Source organism: Perognathus longimembris, chromosome 4, assembly GCF_023159225.1.
Source record: "Perognathus longimembris pacificus isolate PPM17 chromosome 4, ASM2315922v1, whole genome shotgun sequence".
In the NCBI taxonomy this organism is placed as follows: Eukaryota; Metazoa; Chordata; class Mammalia; order Rodentia; family Heteromyidae; genus Perognathus; species Perognathus longimembris.
In genome coordinates this window covers 55,267,475-55,288,438 of record NC_063164.1, presented here as the reverse complement: position 1 = coordinate 55,288,438, position 20,964 = coordinate 55,267,475, and the positions used below count along the sequence as shown (strand labels likewise).

Here is a 20,964-nt window from a genome sequence, read left to right as displayed (position 1 = left end):
TAAACCCTTTGCTCCAAGTCCTCTATGATTTGGCTTCTGATATTTAAATCCTAGCATTTGGAATAGTTTTTCTCTAGAGCAGCTGGTACTTGCAATTCAAAGCCATGGTTTTAAAGACGATTGTCTGCACTGTTGACTTACAAAGGTCAAATTAATTGCTCAAAGGCCAAAAATGTGTTTCTTTATTCTTTCAGAACCAACTTTACCCTGAGGCATAGAAAAAGTTCTCTTTCCTACTTAAATATAATAGAAAAATAAAACTAAAAAGAAAAAAAAAGTCAGTACTTACTTTAATATTTAAAACTCTAAAACAACAAAATATATAATGGAATAAAATAATAGGTATTCTGTTTATTCACCTATTTTTCCATCACCATTTGCTAAAAGAAGAAATAAATGAATGTGCTAATTATATGTATTCATACTCTAGCTTAAATATTGTATCCCAATTACGACAAAATTAATGCTACAATAATTTTGCTATAATATACCTACACATACAATCACTGCACATACGATGCACATAGACTTTTACAATCTTAACACTAACTTGCTGTCATGATTCAATTAATTTAGCTATAAACATTGCTGATTTGTTTATTGAGTGCTTACTCTTATGCCAATCACTACAGAGATAAAAAAGTGAAAAGAATAGTGGATCTGTCCCTCATCTACTTAGTGCTGAAAACTCCTTCATGACCAAAGAGACATCGTCTATCATGCAGAAGTACTTACTAAGCCCTTCCTTTCTGGGTTCTTTTTTAAAAAATATTTTATCATTGTACAAGTCAATTGTCGTTCATCAATACAGTTTATGAATACAGTGCATCTTAATTAACATTCTCACCCATCCTTTCCAACCCACCCCTTTCCTTACATCATTTTGATTTCTTCTCTTATTTTTTTTTTTGCCATTTAACAAAGCAATTCATGTGTACAATGTATCTTGATCTGTGGGTGTCACCATTTCAATGTCCTAACCCCTCTGTGACTCATGTCTCCCCTTATGTTTCTCAGTTCTGTAGTATATACAATGAATTCTTGCCTGCATTCTACTCCCTTCCTCTTTCATTGTTCTATATCTCTTCCCATGACCTTACCCTCCCCTCTTGCAAGTACTCATTTCCTGGTACTTATTTTGTTGGACTAATCTTTTTTAAAAAATTATACTATTTTCACTTTCTATAGGGTCTATTAAACTTTAGTTGATTTATTTGTAACCCCTGGCTTACCATCCTTTGTGTTTACTTGGAGATGTATAGGCTCATTCTACCTACCAAAAATGAGGAGACAATGCAACCAGTGTTCTCAGGGTCTGGATTTCTCAGCTCAATATATTTTCTTAAGTTTTTCCAATTCCTCACAAATGGTACAATATCATCCTTTCTGACAGATGAGTAGAATTCCATGGTGAATATATATATATATATATATATATATATATATATATATATATGTATGTATGTGTGTGTGTTTCACATTTTTCATTCATTGAAGGGCATCTGGGCTGATTCCATGTCTTAGGGCTATGGTAAATAGGTTAAAATGAACATGATTGTGCTGGTAACAACCCAATTATAAATCAGCTAGTGACTTAAAGGGAGACTTCTCAGAAGAAGTGAAAATGGTCAATAGACACATGAAAAATTGTTCAATGTCTCTGGTCATAAACGAAATACAAATCAAAACAACACTGAGATTCCACCTCACCTGGTTAGAATGGCCAATATCAAGAGATATCATAATAACACATGCTGACATAGATGTGGCAAAAAGAGAACTATTATACTCTGTTGGTGACAATGTAAGCTTGTTCAACCACTTGCAAAAGCACTATGGAAGTTCCACAAAAATAAACACAGAGCTACTCTAGGACCCAGAAATTCCAGTCCTGAGTATTTATATAGAGCAAAAGCAAGACCATATGAAAGCTACCCGCACAACTATGTTCCTTTCTAGGTTCTTAACCACACCTAGAATCTTGTGCAGTAGTTCTGTCTGTAGCCATAAATTATCTGTCTCAGCAAACAGTTTTAAAGACATGTGTCCTGAAGGGATATTTTAAATCAATGGTATAGAGGAAAAATATGTTCTAAAACATAATTAAAACCCACTTTCAAGCTAATAATTTTCATTTTCCCAAGATGCAGCTAGTTGTTCTTAGGAAATTAGAAATGACTCCATTACTTTAAATAATAGAAAATACGTGTAATTCCTTTGGTCTTCATTTATTGCTTTAAAATAGATTCAGCATAAATTCATCTCTCCTTACAGTGTTTTGCTAATTAAATAATCTCACAGACTGACTCGAATATTACCAGACTCAAATTAATGATGTATTAAAATCCAAAGTAAAAAATAATATTTCCCAGCTGCACATGGGAGCTTTTACAGCTCCATTAGGTCTCAGTTTTTCAAACAATGACATTTATTTTGAGAGTTCTTATTGTAATGTCACACTCTCTGATGGGAAACCAGTATGAATTAAAACAACAGGGAGACTGAAAAGAATTAACTGTTTCAGGACAGGAGGCTCATATCATAGACACTAAATTTTTATTAGTGCAAAATTGAAAATGCACTTTGCTCATAATACTCTAAGCCAGCATTTCTCCAATTTGTGCCATTAGAGTTTTTATAGAAAAACTAAAGCAAAGACAATTTTTCTCCTTTGACCTCCACTGGCCAATTATTTTCAGTACAATGCTATTTTAAAATAAGCACACATAAAACCAAGCATTAATGCCTTGTACTTATATTGAAACTAGACTTTTAATCACTTTTTATCTTTTAGCCAAAAAGGTATATTATCTAAAGCAAGAATTTTTTGGCCCAGGCTGATCTTCTTGAAGCTTTACATGATGGATGTCAAATAAACAGATGAATGTGGTGAAGGGGAAGGAAAGAAGGTTTGTTGGATGGCTCAGGCAGGCCAGGAAAAAGAATCAAAGTAAACACTTCAGCCCATCTTGTGGGGCAGAGAAATTAGTTTTAGGTTTAAATAGACAAAGTATTTGAGCAGACAGTGGAAGAAGGGAGGCATTAAGCAGTCCCAATGCTAGCTGTGGCCTATTGGGCTATTACCTCACCTTTAGGAGGGGTTTGGAAGAAAAGTTGTTATCTCTGTCATCACTTGAAGAAAGCTATGGAGTCAGGAGAGGCAAGGCATTATTGCCTGACAGGTGATCTGTCCTGAGGAGGCCCTGATGTCCACTCCCCCCCAACAGTTTCTCTTATAAAGATAATATCAATTCTACCTTGCAAAGAAGTTATCAATCAGTCCTGTTCTTTCTCATTCCAAGGTGGCAGCAAGGTGAACAGCTCAAAGAAAATGCACTTAGTAAAAGGGAGTCAGGGAAGCCAAGCTTTTCTCCTGCTTTTAGTTACATTGTTGGCCCAAACAATGAGTAATGGTCTTCATAAAAGATTAAGTATGGGGTAACAATGCTTGTTACAGAATAGAATGATAATACAATGTATTGTTTTATGACAGCTCATATGTGTTGTGGAGCTTCTTGTTGTGTGGTATTATCTTTTAACTTTTTCTATCTCTGTTCTTTTCTTGAGGTCAAAATATTTGTACCTATAAACATGAGCACCGACTTTACATAAATTAAATTTCTTAACTTATGGTAAATTGAAATGTGAATATAAAAAAATTCTAATGATCATTTTCAGGCAAATTCAAGATTGTAATATAAATGCTTTTTAAATTATCAAAATTTTATTTTAAATCTTCATAAGAAGGAAATGATAAAAGTTGTCAGCTGGTATATAGAATACAAGGTAATTCTGCATGTGTATTGCCAGACTAGTAATTTTGAAATAAGTCTATGAAAATAAGCAAAGCTGACTTTTCTCCTAGAGTTAGGTGGAAGAGAAAAATCAATTTTCTCTCTACCAGGTGGAATTGCATGAAATTAGATAAGTTTAACCTTATTCCTACTGGTTATCTGTAATTTAGTCTAGTAAAATACCTCAGCCTTTCATAGAATTAATTAACTGAGTAGTATATGTTAGGTAATGATTCCTTTTCCAATGACAATACCAGTATTCTCTCAATAAATTTTAAATCTCTCATAATTTTACCATCAAATACAGTTCTGAGGAAAGTATAGAACTCATAAAAGCTAGTTTTTAGTCCCTATAAAAGTTCTAATGATATCTACTCTTGACAACAAATGTACTCACTGCCTTACATATGAAACTGTAACCCTTTGTACTTCACTTTGAGGAAAAATAAAAAATAATAATTTCCTTAGAACAAGGTATACAGGGCCAAATGACCATTTAGCCTTAAAGATGTATGTGCTATCCCCTTCTCTATATAAGCACCAGGCAACCTATCCATTTTAACTTCATGAATCCTAAGACACAGGCTTTGCACATGAAAAATTTTAAAAGAACAGATAATTATATAATAAAGCAGGCATTTAATAATATATTGCTCTTTCTTTGTTCCTTGTTGCTTCTTTCCTATTTTTAAAAATCAGAAGTGAAGGGCATTTACCATAGGCCACATACTGGAATAAATACTAATATATATATATATATATATATATATGTGTGTGTGTGTATATATATAAACATATATATATAAGTTTAACCACTTAATAAGAAATTTAATTATTTTATAAAATAGTTTGAATAAAAATTTAATACAAACCTGAGCAAAACCAAGTGTGTAAGTATTTAATGAAAACTATGGCTAAAAATTAAAATAGTATCTGGAGTTAGGACACTATATTAAGTTAAAGGACACTTATTGTACTTGTTCCAACTATATCTTTCTTAACTATTAGATGTGTGAAACATCCAAAAATGAAACTCTGATTCCTAATCAGAAACAGAATTTCTTTTCAGTTTGCCACTCACTACAGTGAGAAAGTAAAATGATATTCTATTGTCTGGACTATAATCTCACAATGTTTTCTGAGAGATTGGAAGCGCTCTCTCTCATATTGGAGAGAGTATCTGGTGTCTATTACTTTGGATTCAAGTGGCCATTTTCAATCCTACACATAATGTAACCTGAATCCCTTCATTATCTAGTTAGAGACTGGGAAGACGAGAAGAGGCCAGTGATAGGGCAAGGTTGTGGATGCTGATTGACAAAACACAGGACATTTATGGCCCATGATTGCCTTGGTTTGAAGTAAGCATTTAACCTTAAAAATAATTTTGAATTCCCTCTTGCTCCTCATTTGCTCCTCCTCTGAGCATCCTTGACCAAATAATGCTGTTTTTTTCTCTAGACAGCTTCAGAAAGTAAACTATAGGAGAACCTTCCTTACTACGAGAAATTCAATAACTTATTTATATAGTTCACATTTTATTTAGTTTCTTTCTCATAACATTCTTTCATCTGTTTGGTCTTATAATGTCTCTTCTCTTTTGGAAAGAACTTTAAACAAAGAGATTTCAATGAAAAATAACTATGAGGATTTTGATACCAATCTACAGAAAAGTTTCATATGCTTAAAAATGTGATTAGCCACAGAGGGACTTCATTTAGAAATGTTGGGGGTGGTGATCAGAAGAATATATTTACCTGAAAGTATTGTGTTGGATTGCAATGTTGCCTGTTGGTGGTTGTAGTCTGTATATCAAAAGATGCACCTGTCACCAGCTTAGATTTATTTCGAGGATGCATAATGCTAGATGTTAGGACAGCCTGCAAATCCTGGCAGCAGCTTCACAAGTAGATGCACCTGTCTTCCCAGCTGGGACTGGCTCAGGGGAAAGAAGGTCACTTCCCTATAAACAGCTAGCTGTGTATGTAAACTCCTGGGGGCATAGGAGCCCTACCATTTTGTTGTTGTTATTGTTGGTTTAATTATCTTCAATGGACAACCAAATTTTGAATTGAAAATATTTTGAAGCTTTGATTCATTAGCTTTAGAGAATGTACAGGCTTAGCCTAGTGGGAAAAATGTGAGTTTACTTTGATCTGAATACTCTATCAGATTTTGTGTACTTAGTGAACACCAGTATTTTCAGCTCTGATCAGCTTGGGATGTTTTATCCTATTTTGATGCAGGTCCCTGATTAAAACATGGCCCTTCACTCAATGCCACAGCTGTAAGTCTGTGTCTTTGCCCATTTTAATTGTCTATGTTCCTCCATCAGTTTACACTTTGGAAAAGTTGGGTTATTTCTGTTTCGTTAGTCAGGACGTTTCTCTAGTACACTGCCACTGTGCCAATTCTGGTTTGTATTTATTCCCAGTACGTTGTTTTTTTTTTTTTTTTCAAGTAGAAGAGTAAAGAAATGGAAAATTGTTTTCACTGACAAGGAAGTAGGTAAATAATTCTTATAGATCCATGATATAAAACCATTCTAGTGTAGAGTGGCAGGGTATTAACTTTGGACTCATTATCTCAATCAAGATGCAGATTTTTTTATATTTTTATGGAAAGTTCTTCATGCTAAGTTACTGTTAATCCTTTGCAGCCATTGTCCTGATTATCATTACGGCTAAGTTTTACCTTCTTTAGAATCTCAAATAGATAATCATAAAGAATGTGCTTTTCTATGTGTGGCTCCTTTCACTCAGTGTTAAAGATTTTGAGATTTATTCATATTATTCTCTTAGATATTGAGTTGGGTTATTCCAGTCATGAAATTACGCATGCTGATCATCATTACCCGTGTATTACTCATTATGATTAATAAAGTAGGTTTGCACTGTAAAACAAAGTGTTTCTATCCTCAGAGTGTTTTTACCCACTTTTACCAGGCTTCAGTGATGTGGTCTGCTGAAGCAGCACAGAGTAAGTCTGAGAGTTTTGAAACATCATGGTGCCATGAGCCTCTGTAAGCACATCATTTGACAGACAGAACAGATCAAGAGGGACAAACTGGAGAGCAGGGAACATTTTCTGGGCTTCCTGACCTCTCCATCTTGTAGAGTGTTACTTAATTGAACCCCATTTGACTCCAGGCAGTTTGGGGGAATGTTGCTGTTTGCAAAACAGGTTTAAGTTTAAGAAAAATCTCCAGAATTAGACACTCCACTGGAAGCCTTTCTTAAACATATTTTCAGTCACATTCAACTCTTTTATGGTGTAAGAGTAGGGACTGGGGAGAAAGGCTAAGGAGATTTACAGGGAAATATGCAGTCAGTTTGCAGGCAGTGTGAAAAGAGCTTGCCAAGGAAAGCCTGTGGAAAATGGACTCATCGAATTAGAACACTGTATGATCAACTGCCAAAACCAGCTTATTTCTTTCGCTTGTTCCAGAAAAGGAAAACCTGGAACTTTGTGGATCTAAGGCTATCTTACAGAACACGCTGGCAGAGCACACATGATGGTTCAGGTCAGCATTATTACAGGCTTGATAGGCTACTAAGGGCTCTGGTAAGAATTTTTAGGTCAGAATAAAATATTAAGCATAGGAGATTAGGAACCAAAAAGCATGAGTTTATCTCTCAGCAGAGTAAAGCTCTAAAAGCTATAAACAACCTGACAAAATTTTATTTCTACTCTTGCAAAAACCTTATTGCTATTGTTAATCAGAGTGCAATACAAAATTTTGTTAGGGAAGAATGAAGAAAGAATTGGTGAAAGGATTTGGAAAAAAATCACCTTTAATAAGCAATGACATCAGTCTTTCAAAGGTGGGTGAGAGAGCATTAAAATGATGTAAAGGAAGGTAATTCGCCTTGGAATTCAAGGTTCTCCAAATGCTAATTATTTGTACTGGGTAGTTTGATCAAAGGTAGCTGGATATTTCACTAAAGGAAACAAGAACTTGAAAAACTTGAAGCAATTCACTAATGACAGCAGAAACCCTCTGAGGTTACTTATCTTTTTCTTTCCCTTTATATCTGGTAGACATGCCTCAAGAATTGCCCAGTCCAGGAGTGGAGGGGCTATGTCAAAACATGGACACTTTACCCTGAGAGACGTGCAGAAGTTTCATCACTAGGTAATGGCTCATTCCTTTCTTCAAGTTTATATTCTTCAACAATTAATGAAAGTATGGCACAAAATGACCAGAATTATCCCAACTAGTAAGTGTACTTTGAATTTGCATATGGCTTTGTCACTTTCTATGGTTTGTGGTTTTCATGTGGATTCCTCAAGAAACTTATATTTCAAGTAGGGTGATACCTTTGAACCAATGCAACAGTGATAATTCACAAGACAATTGTTGGAAATGAACTTTACAACTTGGAGTGCGGGGAGGGAATTTGGGAGTAGGGAAAGGGGGAGAAAATGACGGAGGTAGTAACAATGTTTGATAAGAAATGTATTCATTACCTTACGTATGTAGTTATAACCCCTCCATCCATCACCTTAACAATACAGTTAAATTTGATTTTTTTTTAAAGAGTAATTGCAGTACCTAATCTGACCACTGTGGAAGAAAAACCCCATGAGCAGAGATTATGGTAGTATTCTTATGACACATGACTAGGTTGCTCACCAGTCCAAATACCTAGATTTGATCTAGGTCTGCAGATCCAGCCATGATGTGAGCAAACTTTACATCTGTAAACCATGGGGTGGGGATCCTATTTAAGGAACAATAGACACTTTTCATTTTCAAAGTGTCTCAGTGTTTCATGCTTTTTATGTGTCTCCTAAGACTGGAATATAGATTTGGGGGACTTTTCTAGACAAAAATAATAACTCTGAGGCCTAAATTTTCTTGGGAGGTTTATTTTACCCTAAAGATTTCCCAGTATTTTTTATCTTAAGTCAAGGGGTTATAAGAGTTCCTTTCTTCTCCTTCATCACAGTAAGATGCCTGCTCTTGCGGTCCACTGTGATGCCCTTAGTTCTGGCAGAATTTCTTGCTATTGTTAGAAGTTGTTTTATTTTACTAGTATTATTAACTTGTTTGGTCTGGATTCATTTTATAGATTCTGTGTTTTAGAATTTGCTTTAAAAAATCAAGAGATTATGCTTTCTTCAAGTAATTTTGGGTTTGCAGAAAAACTAAGTGGAATATTGAGAATTCCTGTGTACTAATTTTTCCCAAGACACAAAATATCATTCACTAATAACCAACTGCATTTGTGTATATGCTTGATAAAATCCAGGATGAAATGATGATAGATTGTTATGGACTAAGGCCTTTAGTTACATAAGTCTTCACTTTTGTTGTCGTTGTTAAACCTACTGCAAATTTCAGCAGATATATAATAACATATTACTGTAAGTACTGTATTATATAGCATAGTTTTCCAGCTCAGAAAATCCATTATCCCCTTATTCTCTCTTTCTTCCTACTGCTGTTTCTCTAAAAAGCTGCAATTGTTCATTATCTCCATAACTATGTTACTGCAAAGGATAATATATCAGAAATCACATCATACATACTTTTCAGGTGGGTTTTCTGACACTCAGAAATGTGCTTTGAAAGTTGACTGTTGTCTACTTGTAGCTTAATATTTCATTTATTTTCTTTATTTCTTATTTTGTGAAAGTAGAGGGGCTTGAACTCGGGTCCTGGGTTTTGTCCCTAAAGATTTTTTTTTTTCGACACTAGTGCTCTATCACTTGAATAGTTCATTTCTTTTCAACATTAAATAGTATTCCATTGCACTGATATGTCACAACTTGTTTACCAAGCTCACTCTTGAAATCTTGAGCCACGGACCAAACTGAGAAGTATAAACCACTGAAAATTAAAACCACTAAAACATTTGTCTGCATACTTTTCTATGGAGCTAAGTTTTGAACTCATTTGGACATAGAGCAAGAAATATGTTTACTATACCCAACAGTAGGAGTATATAGTTTTATAATAAACTACCAAGCTATATTTCAAAGCAACTGTAATAATTTACATTCTACCAGTGTGAATGAGTTGCTCCAAATTCTCATAAACATTTGGCATATCGGTGTTTTGTTTTTAGCCATTCTGATGGATGCATAATGCTTCTTGTTATCTTGTGTTTTAATATAGTTAGATGTGAGTTGATTTTACCGTAAGAGATTGTGTTTGACCACAGGAATGGTTTCAAAGCCATATACATCTTCTTAAAGATATATTTGCCAGTAACATTGGTTAAGAATCCAAACTTTACTCTAGAAATACTCACTATTATAGTGTGTGTGTATGCGCGCGTGCACATGCGTGTGTTTGTGTGCACACACAAATGCATGTTTGCATATGTGGTGTGTTACAATACTGGTTTTACTATTAGGTTATAACACTATTGCTCAACTTGCTTGATGGGTGCTCTACCTCTTGATCCATGCCTAGTGTTATATGCTGGATATTGTAAGGTCAGAGTCTTTTTCACTTCTGCTTGTGCTGGCACTAAACTGCCATCTTCTGGACCTCAGTTTCCTGGGTAGCTAGAATTATAGTCATGAGTCACAAGTGCCCCACTGTAATTTGGTTTTGAGAGCTAAATATGTTATGTCTAAATATGTGTACCTACAATTCTCTGTCTTACAGGTAAAGATCTTTCAAATAATGTACCACTAAAATGAAAATATACAGAGAATATCAAATATTCTCTTCTAAAAATGAAATATATATTTTTCAAGGATCTTCATACTAAGTAACACATCACGTTTGATCCTGTTTAAAGCTATTATTCTCCCATGAACAGTGACACAAAACAAATTCACATAAACTGACAGGTTTCTAAATTTTGCGTAGGGGTCCCTTAATATACAATGGCTCAATGAATGCTTTTTGCATTCCTTCATGATATAAAAGTATAATTCATGAAGTCTCCGTGTGTTTGGGATTAGAATTGTGAGTTTCAGTCTTAACCATCTTCATGTTGGGAAGACTAGAAAGAAATGAGAAAGGGAGACCTTGAAATATTAGAAGTGTTGAAACAGTACTGTCATTTTGTTATGTCAGCTGTCTTTCCAGGATAAGATGTAATCCAGATGTCTCTTCCCTAGAGGCCCAGGACCCTTCCTAGGAAATCCTCCAAGGTGGATCCTGGTTTTGAAGCAAGTAATGCCTCCTGGGAGGAAAAGCAGCTGAAGACTTTCTGATGGGAAGGCACATGTAATCCACAAGTCAAAATGAGAAACACAGATATAAATATAGATATTAATTGAATATAGATAGGAATTTGTTTTCTAGAACATTAAAAAATGGAGGTAATAGGTAGTTTATTTCTAGGACTATATATACCTGAGTCAGTAAGCTAAGTATAAACTCAGTTTCTTTTTTAGTACAAACATTGTTGCTTAAACTTTCATTTCTCTGGTTGATATAGCCTAAACTAACAGTAAGTTATTTTTTGTGTGTGTATAGGTCATAGATTAAATTTTCACTTGACCTTGAAGTATCTAAAAAGGACAAAAAGATAAATTTAGGTTTAGAAAACAATCAGCCTATAGTAAAAGGTATGGATTAAGGAGAAAGAGCAGGAAATACAATTATCATGCTAATTAGCTAATTACCATGAGGAGAAACCTGAAAGAGACTCTTAGTGCAAAGGGAAAAGAAGTGAGAGATTACAGAGAGACTTTGTTGTTGTTTGGTTTTTCTTTTTAACTCAATTATGGCAATAGTCTTTGACCAGCTGCTAAACCTAAAACTCTGTTTTGGCTATTGTGAAATCAATTAACAAAACACACCACATACTCTAACAAGCTGCTATAGAGTAAGTGTGGCTTCTTTACAATTTCTGTTGGATTCCTAATCTCAACTCATGTTATTAGGAGCTGGGATTTAGAAGGTGTTTGATATAGTGTTCATATAAAAAAAGACCTTACAACTGGCTCACTTCCTACCCCTGCTCCATGAAGGTAAAAACAGAAGTTGGTAACCTTTAACCTGGGTCTCACCAGAACTCAAAATGCTGGCACCCTTTCCTCAGGTTTCCAGTTTCCTGAGAGACATAAACTTCTGCTATTTATAAGCTATCTGATTTATTAAGAAAATAAATAAACATAAATGAATAATGGCTAAAATTCATAGCTAAAATGAACATGATGTATTGTGATTTGGAAGTAATATTTTAATCAATGAAAATTTTAGCAGAATAAGAAGGATGGAGAAGGATGGGTAGCAGATTACAATATTCCATAGGGTATTAGGAATTGGCTTCCCTGAGGAGAAGTGGGGCAAATAGTTGAAGAAACAGTGAGTAAGCTAGAACCCCGTGGGAGAGGACTCCAGGCAGAAGGAAAAGGAAGGACAAAGAATCAGACTGGAAGCTTGTGGACAATGTTACAGAGACAGCTTTGTTTAGAACTTAAAATCAATCTCAAGGCAAAGTATTCAATTGTATGAATCCTCAAATACTGGAAGAGACATTTCCCATAGAAAGACAGTATCTCTTTGAAGTTCTGCTTTAGGCCTAAAGAATTAAAAGGGGAAGTGTAGATTAAGAGGTTGCCCTTGACCAAGAGATGTATTGATAATGTCAGCTAGTTCTCTAACTTGGTGAGGGAGAAGTCAGAGTAAAACAAGTGCCATGCCTAGCCTTGAAGCTGAGTGAAGAAAAGGAGGCTCTTAGGTGACAAATTCTGTATAAGTTTGAGAAGGGTGAAAGTGGAAGACCTTTAAAAAATGAGAATAAAGGTGGAAAACTTATTTTTAAAAAAACAATGAATTTGGGAGCATAGGCACTAACTATATAGCTACATGGAGGTTAATGATTACCAGAGAGGAGAGAGAGAGAGAGAGAGAGAGAGAGAGAGAGAGAGAGAGAGAGAGAGAGAGAGAGAGAGAGAGAGAACTCAACACAGTGAAAAATCAGAGCTTTGAAAAATTGTTCACCTAGATGTTATGATGTATTTTAATAATGTTTTGAAATCTATCTAAAAGTGTAGATGAGTTTGAAAGACTAAAATAAATGTAAATGGTGTCAAAGTTATATGCCACTAAGGTTGTCTATTGCCCTATGTGCTCTGAGTTGGTAACAAGCCTCAAGGTGTCCTAGGCTGAAGGGCTCCTGGGGGAGATGTGCTTTGGTGGAGTGATGTAGCACTGCTCAATTTGCAGAAATTTCCTGGCCTGAAGATGGCTGGCTTTCTTCCAGGCATCACCAAAGCATGCATTCTATTCATAAATAAATCTTTTTTAAAAATAGGACAGGTTTATTTTTTCCCCAAAAGGTCTAATGAAATACATAATTATGAAAGGATTAAGAGTGCAGCCTGTCAATATTTGATAGTTTCACTCATTATTCACAGGATTTTAAAAAAAGTTTATTACAATTAAAACCTAGTACTAAGGAATGAGGGACTTAATACATTTCTATTAGAATGTCAATAAAAAAACATACATAGAAAGAGATTTGTAAAATTATTTTAAGCGAGCTTTGGTTTCTGAGCTCCCAATGACTTAGAATTTATTAAATATTTTTCTATGCTGTGCAGCATTTTCCAGAAAACAAGTGCTTTTAAAAAAACTTAGAGATTAGTTATTTTTAAAATGGGAACATATCTTAATATAGAAAAACATACAGGCTTGTTTTTGTTTTTATTTCACTGGGAATTTCAATTTTCAATTGAAAAAGCATGTTAAAATTGATAAGATGCACAGAAATGGTTAAGTAGAATTTCCAGATTGGTTGTAATGTAATTTCTGGAGGAGATCAGATTCATACTCAAGGTCAATCAATCCCTTGCGTTTCTTTCTTTTTTTCTCTAGCTGCCTATTTTCCTGCCCTTATTAAACCTTCCTCTCAAGAAAGGATCCACTATCTATCTTTATAGCTTCATAACGTCTCATGAATTTAAGTCATTGTGTTACTGAAGAGTATTTACAGTGGAAGCAGGAAACAAGGGTGGGAATCTCATATAAAATAATTACAAAACAGCCTGTTTGGTCTACATGTATGACATATGGAATTTTATTGGGTTTTTTTTGATTTGGTAGTTATACTTTGGTATTTATTTTTTGCTTCCATTTTACATTAAAGGAACTGTGTAGTCCCCATAATTGCAACACTATCAATTCTTCATTGCTTTTAATTACCCTGCTTTTTTCGGTCTCAGCTCCACAGTTAATTTGGATAAATTTGTTACCAACTAAAATAATTCTGGTTGTACTGTTTTCCTGTTTCTTTTACTATTTATTTACTCCTTGACTTCCCAAGTATTCTATCTTGAGTGCAAAAATTGTGATTGGTGTTTTATATTCTATGATAAAAATAAACACTCAAGCTTAAAGGTGTTGTCCCAATTTTTCTTGAAGTGAGTGTTAGTGGTTTTGAACATTTGATACAATAATAGGCCAAAATAGTAAGATAATGATCTGATATATTTAGTGTTAGGAGACATGGAGATTTAACAGTAAAATGAGTCTTTACTGAAGAAAATAAATGGCATATTTTATTCATAGAAAAAATTCAATATCTTGTATTTGGCAGCAAATCTGTCATCACAAGAAGTGGTTACTTAAAAATAAGCTTTTAAAAAACTCTTTATTTCAATTAGTCATTCTAATTAAATCCAAAACAGAATTTTAATTTTACAAGCAAAGAAATAAGTATTTTTCCTTCAATAACACACAATACTAAGATGTGTGTTATACAAGTGAAATAAGAGAAAGAATCATATAAAATATCTGAACACCACATTTCTCTTTCCCAAAGAACCATAAAGGGACAATTTGGATGGAGGAAGTGAGTCATATAAGTGTGTGTGTGTATTGCAGATACCAGAGTGAATTTATTCTGATTATCTGTTCTACCACTAGAATGGTATGAGCAAAATCTTGGGGTAGAGTCTATGAGTATATGCTGTACATAGGAGAGTCCAAGGAATAGGCTAAATGGCTTTTGTTACTTTGGAAATATTTCACTTTCTTGCATCTGCATTTTTCTGAGAAAAATTTCCACTTAATGTCACAATAGCCTCACAGGACCAATTTAATAGTTTCTTCTAAAAGTGTGTAAGGACTCTCATGATAGAGGATTCTGTTTTGAAAAGACATTCTCAGACTCTCTCCATCTTAATTTAAGGAATTGAAAAACAGATGGGTTGACTTACCAAACTATTACTAATGGTTGTTCTACAATGAACAGAAAGCCAGAATACTAATATAGAAATCTTTATTCAGACAATGACTAGATAATTAGAGGTTGATTTTATTCAGAGGTAATTCTGCAGTATGGGGTCAAAACCATTTCACATAACAACTAATCAGGAAATTTTTCCTTTACTGTTATTGAATTGACCTTTGGAGAAAATTCTATTTCCTTGGATTTATTCTGACTTTTGGGAGCAGGAAACACAGTCTCTATGAATTTGGTTATATCGAATTTGATGGCTATATCCTTCTATAGATAATTACATGCATTGTAAGAGTTGCTGTATCAATTGACAGCTTAGATAAAACTTAGGCAAAAAGAAATGATTCCTCAAAGCAAGTATGGGGCTTAGAATGTGGCTTAACAGTAGAGAGCTTTCCTAGCATGCATGAAGCCATGGGTTCCATTCCTTAGTAACACATACAGAAAAAGCCAGAGGTGGCACTGTGGCTCAAGTGGTAGAATGCTACTGTGAGCAAAACAAGCTCAGAGACAGGGCCAGGCCATACATTCAAGCCCCGGAGTCTTGCAAAAAATAAAAATAAAAATAAAGCAAGTATTTTTCCTACTGGTATATGTTTATGAGACTCAATAATTCTCAGATATGTTGTTAGCCCATAGATATAAATGATCATCTCTTGGCTAATATTAGTACTGAATTCACTTGTGGATTCTTTTTCCTTATGTAAACAGAAAACCAATTTAAGAAGATTTTTCTCCCAATGATGTAAAGAATTATGAAGCCATTTCTATTTATTTTATTTTATTTTTCTTATTTATTGTCAAAGTGATGTACAGAGAGGTTACAGTATCATACGTTAGGCCTTGGGTACATTTCTTGTACTGTTTGTTACCTCCTCCCTCATTCTCCATTTCCCCCTCCCCCTTATCCTCTCCCCCAAGAGTAGTTCAGTTGGTTTACACCAAATGGTTTTGCAAGCATTGCTTTTGGAGTCATTTGTCTTTTTATCCTTTGTCTCTGGATTTTGATATCCCCTTTCACTTCCCTAGTTCTAATACCAGTATATACAGTATCCAGTGTATTCAGATGAAATACAGTGATAGTATAGGTACAACCACAGGAAGGGCATACAAGAGGATCATCAACAATAGGAGCTACATTTTCACATGGCATGTTCAAAGTGATTACAACAGTGAAATAATAGTCATTTCCATAACATGGAGTTCATTTCACTTAGCATCATCTTATGCTTTCACAAGGGCATAGCTATTAGGCTCTTGTGATCCTCTGCTGTGACTAGCCTAAACCTGTGCTAATTATTCCCTATGAGGGAAAACGTAGAGTCCATGTTTCTTTGGGTCTATTCACTTAGAATAATTTTTTCCAAGTCCTTCCATTTCCTTACGAATGGGGCAATGTCATTCTTTCTGATAGTGACATAAAATTCCATTGTGTATATGTACCACATTTTCCTGATCCACTCATCTACTGAGGGGCATCTGGGTTGGTTCCATATTTTAGCAATAACAAATTGTGCTGCAATGAACATTGTTGTGCTGGGGGCTTTAGTGTGTTCTTGTTTGTAGTCTTTTGGGTAGATGCCCAAAAGTGGGGCTGCTGGGTCATAGGGGAGCTCTATGTTTAGCCTTCTGAAGAATCTGCATGCCACTTTCCAGAGTGGCTGAACCACTTTACATTCCCAACAACAATGAAGTAGGGTTCCCTTTTGGCTACATCCCCTCCAACATTTGTCATTGTTAGTTTTCTTGATAAAGGGCATTCTTACTAGGATGAGGTGGAATCTCAATGTTGTTTTGATTTGCATTTCTTTTATGGCCAGTGATGTAGAGCACTTTTTCGTATGTCTCTTGGCCATTCTTATTTCCTCATCAGAGAAGTCTCTATTTAAGTCTTTAGCCCACTTGATGAGGGGGCTGTTAGTTCTTTGAGGTTTTGTTTTGGAGGAATTTAATTTTTTTGGTTCTGCATATATTTTATATATGAGACCGTTGTCTGTTGTATGGCCAGGAAAGATCATTTCCCAATCTGTGGGCTTTCTGTTTATCTTGAGAGCTATGTCCTTTGCAGAAGAAGCTCTGCAGTTTGATGCAGTCCCATTTGTCCATCCTTTCCTTGATTGTAGCATTTCTGGGTCTTCGTTAAGGAAGTTTTGTCCTGTGCCAAGGAGCCCAAATGTTTCTCCTACTCTTTCTTTTAGTGTTTTCAGGGTATCTGTTTTTATTTCAAGGTCTTTGATCCATTTGGAATTGATTTTGGTGCAGGGTGATATATAAGGATCTAGTTTTAGTTTGTTGCAGGTGTTGAACCAGTTTTGCCAGCACCATTTGTTAAAGAGGCTATCTTTCTTCCATCCAATTTTTTTAGCTCCTTTATCAAAGATTAGTAGCCATAGTTCTATGGGTTCGTTTCTGGGTCTTCAATTCTGTTATATTGGACTTCAGGCCTGTTCCAGTGCCAATACCAAGCTGTTTTTATTTTTTTTATTTAATTTTTTATTGAACATAAATTTTTTTACAAGGTGTTGTGCAAAAAGGGTGCAGTTACATAGTAGGGCAGTGTGTACATTTCTTGTGATATCTTACGACCTGTTTATCTAACCCTTGTCTAAGTCAGGTAGACATATATGCAATATACAATGTATCAAGAACATATACAGTATTCACAGACTTGGTCTCTACTGTCTCTCCGTCTCCCTTTGTTAACAGTCATATATATCATGCCCTTTTGTTTTCTGTGTTCTAGGTTTGTCTCACTCAACATTATTTGTTCGACTTCTGACCATTTCCCTGTGAATAACAATATTTCACCATTCCTAATCGCTATGTAGTATTCCATTGTGTATAAGTACCATATTTTTTGGATCCATTCGTCTGTGGAGGGGCATCTGGGTTGTTTCCATATTTTGGCTATTGTGAATTGTGCAGCAATAAACATGGAAGTACAAATGTCTTTTTGATATCTTGGGTTTTGCTGTTTAGGATAGATGCCTAGGAGTGGTATGGCTGGGTCATAGGGTAGGTCTATATTGAGCTTTTGAGAAACCTCCATACTGTTCTTCAAAGTGGTTGTACTAATTTGCACTCCCACCAACAATGGAGAAGCGTTCCTCTTTCCCCACAGCCCCTCCAGCATTTGTTGTTTCCTGAGTTCAGAGTATAGGCCATTCTAACTGGGGTGAGGTGGTTTCTCAGGGTTGTTTTTATTTGCATTTCCTTTACTAGCAGGGATGTTGAGCATTTCCTCATGTGTTTCTTTGCCATTTTTATATCTTCTCTTGTGAAGTCTCTCTTTAGCTCTTTTGCCCATTTCCTAATAGGCTTATTGGGCTTGGAGGGGCTTAGTTTCTTGAGTTCTCTGTAGATGACCGATATCAGGCCTTTGTCTGTTGCTGTGCTGGTAAAGATCCTTTCCCATATCGTTGGCTGTCTTTCTATTTTGGTGGCTATGACCTTAGCTGTGCAGAAACTTTTTAATTTGTAGTAGTCCCATTTGTCAAGTCTCTCCCCTATTTGTTGTGCCCCTGGGACTCTATTCAGGAAGTTCCTTCCTGTGCCTATAAGTTCTAGCATCTTTCCTATTCTGTCTTTCAGTAGTTTCAAGGATTCAGGTCTGATATTGAGGTCCTTGATCCATTTTGAGTTGATCTTGGTACATGGTGATAGGCTTGGGTCTACTTTGAGTTTTCTGCATATGGCTGCCCAGTTCTCCCAGCACCAGTAGTTGAAGAGGCTATGTTTATTCCATTGTATGTCTTTAGTTCCTTTGTCGAATATCAGTTGGCTGTAAGAGTGCGGTTTTATTTCTGGGTCTTCTATTCTAATCCATTGGTCTTCCGATCTGTTTTTATACCAATACCATGCTGTTTTTGTTATGATGGCCTTGTAGTAGAGTTTGAAGTCTGGTATTGTGATACCTCCTGCACTATTTTTTTTTTTGCCTAGAATCGCTTTGGCTATTCTAGGTTTTTTGCTGTTCTATATGAATTTGTGGACTGGTTTCTCTATTTCAGTGAAGAATGTGGCTGGGATTTTGATAGGTATTGTGTTGAATTTGTATAACAATTTGGGCAATATGGCCATTTTCACTATATTGATTCTGCCTACCCATGAGCATGGGAGGTCTTTCCATCTCCTTGTGTCTTCTTTGATTTCCCTTATTAGATTTTTGTAGTTTTCATTGAATAGGTCCATCACGTCCTTGGTTAAGTTGATCCCTAGGTACTTTATTCTTTTTTTGGCTACTGTAAATGGAATAGTTTCCATGCTGTTTTTATAACTATAGCTTTATAATACAGCTTGAAGTTTGGTATTGTAATTCCTCCAACACTGTTCTTTCTGCTTAGGATTGTTTTTGCTATTCATGGTCTTTTATTGTTCCATATGAATTTCTGGATTGCTTCTTCTATTTCATTAAAAAAAATGGTGTTAGGATATTAATTGGTATTGCATTGAATTTGTAGATAGCCTTTGGCAATATTGCCATTTTTACTATATTAATCCTCCCAATCCAGGAGCATAAGAGGTTTTTCGATTTCCTTAGTTCTGCCTTAGTTTTTAAAGTTCTCATCATAGAGGTCTTTCACTTCTTTGGTTAAGGTTATTCCTAGGTATTTTATGTTTTTTGAGACTATTGCAAAAGGAGTTGCTTTCCTGATTTTGGCCTCAGTCTTTGAGTCATTACCATATAGAAAGGCCGTTGATTTTTGAGGGTTTATTTTATATCCTCCTACTTTGCTAGAGTTTTGCATCAGCTCTTGTAGCTTTGGAGTAGAGTCTATGGGGTTCTTTAGGTATGGGATCATGTCATCTGTGAAGAGAGAAAGTTTAACTTCATCTTTTCCTATTTGGATCCCCTTTATGTTTTCTTCTTGCCTAATTGCTCTGGCTAGGAATTCTAGTACTATGTTGAAGAGAAGGGGAGAGAGTGGACACCCTTGTCTTGCTACTGATTTTAAAGGGTATGGCTTTAGCTTTTCACCTTTTAGAATTATGTTTGCTATTGGTTTGTCATAGACTGCCTTTATTATATTCAGGAGCATATATTGAACCAATTTTGCATGCCTGGGATGAATCCAGTTTCATCATGGTGTATGATGTTTTTTTATGAACTATTGAAGTCAATTGACCAGAATTTTGTTGAGAACTTTTGCATCAATGTTCATCAGGGAAATGGGTCTATAGTTCTCTTTCCGTGATGAGTCCCTGCCTGGTTATGGGATGAGGGTTATACTGGCTTCATAGAATGTGTTTGGTAGTGAACTTTCTCTTTCAATTTCATTGAAGAGGTTGAGAAATACTGATGTGAGTTCTGTTTTGAAAGCCTTGTAGAATTCTGCTTTGAATTTGTCTGGACCTGGTCTTTTCTTGGATGGGAAATCTCTTATTGCCATTTCTATTTCAATGCTGGATATGGGTCTGTTTAGAAGGTTTAAATCTTCATGGTTGAGTTTGGGGATATCAATTTATTCTAGGAAATCATCCATTTCTTCCAGGTTCTCGAAAAGTGTGGTACATTTCATGAATTTGCAAGTCATCCTTGCACGTGGCCATGCTAATCTTCTCCGTATCATTCTAATTTTAGTATATGTGCTGCTGAAGTGAGCACAAGAATTATGATGACTTTAACAACAAGTGATCTTTAGAATTACAATTCTTCAGTGAATTCAAGTCTGCCATACCATCTGGGATAGAGAAACCATTACATTTAATTTTAATCCTTTAGTCTATATCATTGGATATGTTGCTTAGTTCCTAGAGTAACAGAGTACCTCTTAAAATTGCCATTCAAAGACCCAATGACAGAATGTACTTCAGGTTATATTTTAATCAACTAAAGTACAACTGTTAGTTAACTGCTATTGCAAATAACTATGTAAGATGCTACATGTTAGATGTAAGTAGAAGTGGGCTTCAGGGCTGGGGATATAGCCTAGTGGCAAGAGTGCCTGCCTCGGATACATGAGGCCCTAGGTTCGATTCCCCAGCACCACATATACAGAAAACGGCCAGAA

The 20,964-nt window shown here is 35.3% G+C and overlaps 1 non-coding gene across 1 annotated transcript; it reads right to left on the bottom strand.

Moving 5' to 3' along the window:
- Positions 1-20,452: 20,452 nt before the first annotated feature.
- LOC125351003 lies at positions 20,453-20,558 on the bottom strand. The gene has a single exon (XR_007210898.1). It is a non-coding gene; the product is annotated as a U6 spliceosomal RNA (small nuclear RNA).
- Positions 20,559-20,964: the final 406 nt, after the last annotated feature.